This window comes from Physeter macrocephalus, chromosome 13, assembly GCF_002837175.3.
Source record: "Physeter macrocephalus isolate SW-GA chromosome 13, ASM283717v5, whole genome shotgun sequence".
Lineage (NCBI taxonomy): Eukaryota > Metazoa > Chordata > Mammalia > Artiodactyla > Physeteridae > Physeter > Physeter macrocephalus.
Window position 1 is genome coordinate 86,045,457 of NC_041226.1, and position 8,624 is coordinate 86,054,080.

An 8,624-nucleotide genomic window follows, 5' to 3' on the forward strand; every position below is an offset into this window, starting at 1 on the left:
TCGCCATCTCCCTCTCCACGCCAGCCCTGGTCAGCCTTCCCCCTCCGCCTTCTGGGCGGAGACAGGCGGCTCCCCTCGCGGGTAAGAATGTTTGGAAGCTGCCTCTGGGTCGGTGCCAGGAGCTCTGCACAGACTGGCAGGTTGGCCAGAGTCGCTGCTCCTGCAGGCAGGTCCTGGAAAATTCCAACCGTCCCATGGCCTCAAGATGCTGGCTGTCCAGAGCTTCCCCCTCCCCGGTGCTCTCACCGGCCAGGCCCTCAGGAACACCAGCAGTGCTGGGGGAAGGCAGCTTGGCTTACGGAGAAACACAGGTTCTGGGGCACAGTGACCTTGGCCGAGTCCACTCCCTCCAGAAGCCAGTCCAGCCGTGAACACGGTTGGCCAGTCCAGGGGCTTTTAAAAAGCTAGGTATTTTCTCAAAGCAGCCAGGTTGGTAGGAGTCTGGAAAGGTCTGCCCCTCCCCAGGCCTCGAGCTGTATCCCCGTAGCCCTGCTGCTGCTGGGGAGACGAGGTTTTGGGGCTGACGAATTTTTCGAACGCTCTGCTAGCTCCTGGTATAGAAAGTAAGCACAGCAGCAGCGGCAACTAGGAAGGGCAGGGCGTGCCGCATGCCAGGCACCACCCTAAAGGCTTCACCTGTGGAGCCCATGTGGTCCTCAGAGCAGTCCTGGGGGATAGGAATCGGCACCAGTTACCACCCACGTTTCACAGAGGAGGAAGCTCAGAGAGGTCAAGAGACTTATCCAAGGTCACACAGCCAGGGAGTGGAGAAGCTGGGCTTTCACGCCTTATCTCTGGGGACACCAGCCCCTCCTCACTCTCCCTCCTCCCACCCCCTCATTCGTCACATTCAGCCTGAAAATCTCTTGCCCCAAGAGCCGGTCCTGAAATGTCACCGTTACTGCCCAGTTCCCATGGCTCATGGCAAAGTCTTTCTCATCAACGCCGCCTCCTGCTGGGGAGAAGCCGTTCTGTGCCTGAACTCTGCTGTCGGAAGGGGATTGGGATCCTCTCCTAAGACCAGAGAGAAGGACCCTGCTTCTAGGATGGAGGTGAGGGGGACAGGAGCGCAGTGCAGGGAGGTTGTGGGCGGAGAGTCAGGAACCGAGACTCTTAAGGACCTATTTCGTGCCGGGCAGTTTTGCGAATGTCTTCTCGGTGCGCACAGCAGGGATTTCCACCCCCAACCCACAGAGGAGGAAACTGAGCCTCCAGAGGTGAAGTGAGCCCCTCGAGATGGTGCTGCTGGCTTCCGTCCCAGCTGGCATCTCTTGGGGTCTGAGCAGCTCTGGGGAAAGCCATGGGCTTCCGGGGCAGCGGGTCCGGGCAGGCGTAGGTAGCCGGCTTCCTGCAGGGCGCCCAGCCCCCCTTGCTCTTCCCAAAGGCTCCGCTGGCCCTGGACGCAGAGGGGCCGGTGATGAGTGCCAGCAGCTCCTCTCAGAGTCATTGGGCTGGACTGGAGCCACTGCCACCGACTGTGCCTGCAGCCCAGAGCCTTCCAGGTCTCCACAGGGCCCTGCCTGCCCGGCCAGCTCAGGGCAGCTGCCGCTTTGCATGGCTCCGGGGCAGCCAGAGGAGGTCCCCTGCTCCCACCCTGGGGCAAGAGTAAACAGCATCCAGGCCTGCAGAGAGAGAGAGGGACTGGCACAATCGCTGGCCCCACTGCCGGCCAAGCCCGCCCCGTGCCAGGCCCCGCACCCAGGGCTCCTTGCCCTTTATATTCTCACTGACTCCTCCCACTGCCGTGCTCAGGGAACAGGTGACACCACCTCTCAGAGAGAGAGGTTACCTGACTTACCTGAAGCCACCACTAAGTCAGTCAATGGCAGAATGGAAATTTGAACCCAGGGCCGGGCCTAGGAACACCCTCTAAACCACTGAACCCCCTTGCCAGGAATTCTGGCCACTCCAAGGAGCACGGGCTCCTGCTCTGGTGGCATCACTCCTCTGAGAAAGCCTGTGAGCCAAGCTTGTGCTGGCCTCTGGGGATAAAACAGTGACCACGTAAGACAACGTTGCAGGGCGCCCAGCCCCCCTTGCTCTTCCCGAAGGCTCCGCTGGCCCTGGACGCAGAGGGGCCGGTGATGAGTGCCAGCAGCTCCTCTCAGAGTCATTGGGCTGGACTGGAGCCACTGCCACCGACTGTGCCTGCAGCCCAGAGCCTTCCAGGTCTCCACAGGGCCCTGCCTGCCCGGCCAGCTCAGGGCAGCTGCCGCTTTGCATGGCTCCGGGGCAGCCAGAGGAGGTCCCCTGCTCCCACCCTGGGGCAAGAGTAAACAGCATCCAGGCCTGCAGAGAGAGAGAGGGACTGGCACAATCGCTGGCCCCACTGCCGGCCAAGCCCGCCCCGTGCCAGGCCCCGCACCCAGGGCTCCTTGCCCTTTATATTCTCACTGACTCCTCCCACTGCCGTGCTCAGGGAACAGGTGACACCACCTCTCAGAGAGAGAGGTTACCTGACTTACCTGAAGCCACCACTAAGTCAGTCAATGGCAGAATGGAAATTTGAACCCAGGGCCGGGCCTAGGAACACCCTCTAAACCACTGAACCCCCTTGCCAGGAATTCTGGCCACTCCAAGGAGCACGGGCTCCTGCTCTGGTGGCATCACTCCTCTGAGAAAGCCTGTGAGCCAAGCTTGTGCTGGCCTCTGGGGATAAAACAGTGACCACGTAAGACAACGTCCCCTCTCCCGGGAATCCTACAGCCAGGCGGGCACATGGCACGTGATTCAGAGTGTGGCATCAAGCTGGGAGTCCCACTCTGGGGGAAAGTGGTGAGGTTTGGTGAGAACCCAGGACGAAGGGCCCTGGGCCGGCCTAGGAGTCAGGGAAGGCAGGAAAGGAAGGCTCGACTTGACATCTGATCATGTTGGCATCAAAAGACAGAGGTCGGCAGCTGGGGGAGGGGAGGAGAGAGCCCTGGAGCAGAGGGAACCGTGTGTGCCAAGGCCCTGTGGTGAGGGGTCACAGACATGGAGGATTCAGGGAACCACAGGCCAGGGCAGCTGGAGGGCAGGGCCGGGCTCTGATAGAACGTGGTGAGGGTCCTAAAAACAGCAGGGTTTGTTGGAGATTTGTTGAGCACGTTAACAAGCCGACTGTCCTGCGAGGTGTCTCCCCTGCAGAAATGGCCCCTAGTGTAGTGTCCTCTGCCCGCTTCCTTTGTTGACAGATGTTGTCTCTCTGCTACTGGGGGCCGCCTGCTCTCACAGGAGCCGAGGCCTTCTCTGCTCAGCTGCGGGCCGGGCACAGACGCCTTCGTGTCTGCCTGTTGCTGGAAGAGCTCTGTCTGAGCAAGACGTCTGGTTTTCGCAGCCACTCTTCTGACCCCCACGAGGGGTTCTGCTTACTCTTTGCTGGAGCCTGGCCCCTGGGTGGCGCCCGCCCTCGTGAGCTCCCGTCTTTAGGCACACACCCTCTCACGGAGAAGTCAGGTGACGGCCCAGCGGCAAACATCGCCCCCCACCCCCACCCCCGCCGCCCCCTGCCACCGCTCCACACACACCCCCTCCGGCAGCGTGTCCGGCCCTGGGGAATCCCGGGGCGCTGCCATCAGCCAGCTGCGGCGTGGATGTCCTCCCAGGGTCCCACCAAGAGATTGAACACCCATGGGTGACCAGTCCTGGTGACGCCCTGGCTCCCCGCCGGGCGCTTGTTCATCACCCCACAATTAATGACAAGTTATTAATTATTCATGACAAGCGTCGAGCGCTGTGCTCCAGGGGCCCGTGGGAGAGACGTCCTGGTGAAGAAAAGCTCACGCTACCATGGACCAAGTGCTAAACCTGAAACAGGCCCAGAGTGCTGTGGGTCCTCCATTCCAACCTCGAGCAACGTGGTGGAAAACGCCTTCCTTGCATTTAGCTGACAGCCGTCTCCTTGTCGCTTTCCACCTCCTGATACCAATCCAAATGCCATCCAGGCTCCTTGACTGCAGGATTCTAGACTCATTCTGGAAGCAGGACCCAGAAGGGCAGTCAAGAGGCTTCTCTTCCACCGAGGGAAAACAGAACACGCACAGAACTATTTGTCAAGCAGATTCATGCTAAGCTGGTTTGGTTTTTTTAATTGGCCAGGGGCCTAGAATCCGACTGGCAGCAACAGAGCGGACAGATGGGAGCCTATATGAAGCTACTGAGGCGTTCAACTCAGAAAGAGAAGAAAACCTTATTAGTCAAGGTTTCAAAGGCTGCGACTTCACAGGAAGCCTTCTCCGGCCCAGCCAGCTGGGCCTGCATCCCTGGCCGGTACCGCCCGGCTTTGCCAGGCCCTGCTCGAGGCTCCCAGCGTCTCAGCCAGGTGCCAGCAGCCGAAAGCCGGCCCCATTCTTGTCCCCCAAGAGCTGCTGCTTCCTGAGTCCCTGGGCCTTTCTGTCTGCCCTCCCGCGGGCTGGACCAGGCAGGAAGCTCTCCACAGCTACCGCACTCTCCCATCCTTTTGCTCTGAGCTCAAAGTGACCTGTTCTAGGTTGAGGTGTGCCCCCCCCACCCAAATGCATATTTTTTGGGGGGGACACCCAAATCTCTTTTATTGCGGGGGGGAGCGGAGTGGTCTCTCACTGCACGGTTTGTTCATTGGCGCGGCTTCCCGAGTCCCGCGGCTTCGTCACAGCCAGAAGCTCGCGCGCGCTGGAGAAGGGCTCCGTGCGCGGGGCCTCAGAGGCTTCGTGTGCCCGGAAGGCCAGCCCCACAGTGGCTGGGGCCTGAGGCTGTGCTGTCTGGCTGGTGAAGCCACACTCGCCCGGCGTCTTGCCATCGTCCGGAAGCTGGCTGTCCTGGTGCAGGCTGCTGCGCCTCCGGCGGCCGCTTGAGGGTGCCCTCGACGCTGCGTTTCAGCTCGAACACGGCGCTCGATTCCTTGGCGTCCACGAAGATGGTGGTCTTGTGGCGCTGGATCGTGCGGAACACATCCGTCACGGCTGCTGCCACTGCCCCTCGATGCGCCGGCGCGGCCGCGCTTCCAGATCCGTGTGTTGAAGTCCTAACCCCGAGTATCTCAGAGCGTGACCTTGCTTGGAGACAAGGTCTTTGTAGAGGTCGTGGTTAAAGTGAGGCCTTAGGGCGGGCTCTACTCCAAGATGATGTCCTTACAAGAGGGGGACACGTGGACACAGACACACGCGCAGAGAGAAGAGGCTCAGGTAGAAGGCGGCCATCCACAAGCCAAGGAGGGAGGCCTGGGGCACATCCTTTCCTTGGGGCCCTCGGGAGGAATCAGTCCTGCCGACACACCGATCTCAAGCTTCTGGCCTCCAGACAAATGTCAGTTGTTTAAGCCGCCCGCTTTGCAGTCCTGTGTCAGAGCAGCCCTGGCAAAGGAATACATGACCTTACCCAAGAGGCCTCCCGTCTCATGGGCTCCGCCCCCCAGGATCCCAGCATGTGGCCTGGACGCAGACATCTGCCGAGCCCAGGGATGCTCACCGGGCCTGCTCTCCTGTCACGCCCACCTGGCCCCCGCCACGGCCGCCCACCTGGCCCCCGCCACGGCCGCCCACCTGGCCCCCGCCACGGCCGCCCACCTGGCCCCCGCTCCCCTCGCTGTGGCCAGGTGGAAATCTCCCTTCCGAGGAGCTGGGGGAGTGGTCTGGGCTTGCCTTCATCGTCACCTTCTGAGAGCCCTGGAGGAGGCGTCCCAACCCACAGGGCTGAGCCGGGCACCCTGGGACCACCTGGCCCCCGCCACGGCCGCCCACTGGTCCATACATCCCCTCGCTGTGGCCAGGTGGAAATCTCCCTTCCGAGGAGCTGGGGGAGTGGTCTGGGCTTGCCTTCATCGTCACCTTCTGAGAGCCCTGGAGGAGGCGTCCCAACCCACAGGGCTGAGCCGGGCACCCTGGGACAGAGCCTGGAAGCACCCCGAGTCCCAGATGCCTCACCTCGCCCGACATCCGCACGCCTGCAGGGTTCCAGGTACCGGGCAGCCCTATCGATGACATTAGAGTGGGTGAGACTGGGCTTCCCTGTGGCTACAGGACTCCCAGTAATCCTTTACGCTTGTTTTCAAGGCATATGCTTTCAGGAGGTCCATAAGCAAAGCGTATCGTACAGCGTTATATCCTCGCTCACCAGGGTGGAAACAACCAAGTCAGTCCTCCTCCTACGGCTCATCGTGGGTGCCCATCCCCCGCCACGCATCAGCGCTCTCACGTAAGCCCTTCAAAGATCCTTTCAGGGTAGTTAATATCACCCCACGCCACAGATGAGGGAGGCGCTGCTCCGAGAGGCGGTGAGCTCGCAGAAGGTGACAGAGTTGCTGAGGGACCCATTTGGGGTTCAAACTTGGCCCCAGAGTTTGTGCTGAGACCACCCTGGCATGCTCCCTCTCCAGGCTCGGCCCACATGCTCTGCACAGGGAGTCGTTCTGAGGACCAGGAGGGACAGTTCCACCAGGCCGTGGGCTCTGGGGTCACCCCCTACCCCCAACCTCTCTCAGAGCACCTGGCGTTTCCGAATTTTGCTTTATGAAAAAGTTTCGAGCCGCACAGCCACTGAGCAAATAGAAGAGTGCCTTCGTTTTTACAGTGTATGGAGCTAGTTTTCCGTACTCTTGACAGCTTCAGATCATTCTCCTCCGGGAGTTGGGAGCGGGGACAGGCGGCCCTCATCCCACTACGCAGTGTTTGTGCTGGGCCACAGAGGTGGATAAACCCGGGACCCCGCCCTCAGCCCCCCGATGGCTGTTTGACAGCCATCACACAAAACTCTCAGGTCCTGTGTGGGTGCATATCAAGGTCTGCGGGCGCCCCAGGGGTGGGCCTGGGCCTTCCAGCCGCGCCCGGCTTCTCCGCCGCCCACAGCCCAGCGGCTGCTGCTCTTCTGCGGGACAATGAGGGTGACGGTACTGGGAAAGAGGAAGCAGAGCTCAGCTTCAGGGGGCTTCCAGTCCAGGTGGGCCGAGCGGCTGGGAGGGTGGGGGAGATGATGAAGAGTCTGGGGGGGCTCTTCGGACAAAGCTTTCTCAGGAAACACTGCACTTAATCTCCCCATTTAGAAGCGAGGAAAACTGAGGTCCGCTGGTCGCGGTGGCAGGTCCCGGGCCAAGCCAGGTGAGGGGCCTCCCCCTACACTCCCCCACTCCCGGCCCACCTGGGCCCTGGGAAACCTCAGCTCCCCCCTGCCCCCTGCCCTGCCCCGCCCACCGCCCTGCCTGATGAACCGAGCCAGGTTGTCAGGCTGCTGATCCATTCAGGTCAGAGCCGCCAGCCGGAGGCCAGGCAGAGAGGTCACTGCTAAGTGTATGCTAATGACAGCAGGGACCAATCTATCTCCCCCTTAATCAGGCAATCAGTGTGCGCTGCAGGTGTGTCCGATCCAGGCCTGCAACTGAGGGAGTAGGGAGGGGGAGGGAGGGGAGGGGGGGGGGAGAGGAGGCTGGGTAGCCGGGGAGCTCACTCCCAGCCCCATCCTCTCCTCCATCCCAGAGAGAGTCGGCTGCTAATTGAAATCACTTCTCAGGAAAGAACTGAGCGAGAAAGAGAAAGGGAATAAAAGATGGCATCTTTTTTTTTTTAACATCTTTATTGGAGTGTAATTGCTTTACAGTGGTGTGTTAGTTTCTGCTTTATAACAAAGTGCATCAGTTATACATATATACATGTCCCCATATCTCCTCCCTCTTGCGTCTCCCTCCCTCCCACCCTCCCTATCCCACCCCTCTAGGTGGTCACAAAGCACCGAGCTGATCTCCCTGTGCTATGCGGCTGCTTCCCACTAGCTATCTATTTTACAATCCTAAAGATGCCACCAGAAAACTACTAGAGCTCATCGATGAATTTGGTAAAGTTTCAGGATACAAAATTAACATATAGAAATCTGTTGCATTCCTATACACTAACAACAAAATATCAGAAAGAGAAATTAAGGAAACAATCTCATTTACCATCACATCAAAAAGAATAAAATACCTAGTTTTTTTCTTTAGTTCTTCCCAGAACTAAAAGAAAAAAAATTTAATTTGTATGGAAACACAAAAGACCCTGAATAACCAAAACAATCTTAAGAAAGAAGAACGGAGCTGGAGGAACCACACTCCTTGTCTTCAGACTATACTACAAAGCTGCCGTAGTCAAAACAGTATGGTACTGGCACAAAAACAGACATATAAATCAATGGAACAGGAAAGAAAGCCTATGCACCTATGGTCAATTAATCTATAACAAAGGAGGCAAGAATATACAATGGAGAAAAGATAGTCTCTCCAATAAGTGGTGCTGAGGAAAATTGGACAGCTGCATGTAAATGAGTGAAATTAAAACATTCTCTAACACCATACACAAAAAAAACCTCAAAATGGATTAAAGACCTAAATGTAAGACTGGATACTATAAAACTCCTAGTGGAAAACATAGGCAGAACATTCTTTGACACAAATTGCAGCAACATCTTTTTGAATCCATCTCCTAAACTAATGGAAATAGAAACAAAAATAAACAAATGGGACCTAATGAAACTTAAAAGCTTTTGCACAGCAAAGGAAACCATAAACAAGACCAAAAGACAACCCTCAGAATGGGAGAAAATATTTGCAAATGAAGCAACTGACAAAGGATTAGTCTCCAAAATTTACAAGCAGCTCATGCAGCTCAGTATCAAAAAAACAAACAACCCAATCCAAAAATGGG

At 58.0% G+C, this 8,624-nt stretch overlaps 1 pseudogene; it reads right to left on the reverse strand.

Annotated features, from left to right (window-relative positions):
* Positions 1-4,556: 4,556 nt before the first annotated feature.
* LOC102995094 (elongin-B-like) lies at positions 4,557-5,891 on the reverse strand (annotated as a pseudogene).
* Positions 5,892-8,624: the final 2,733 nt, after the last annotated feature.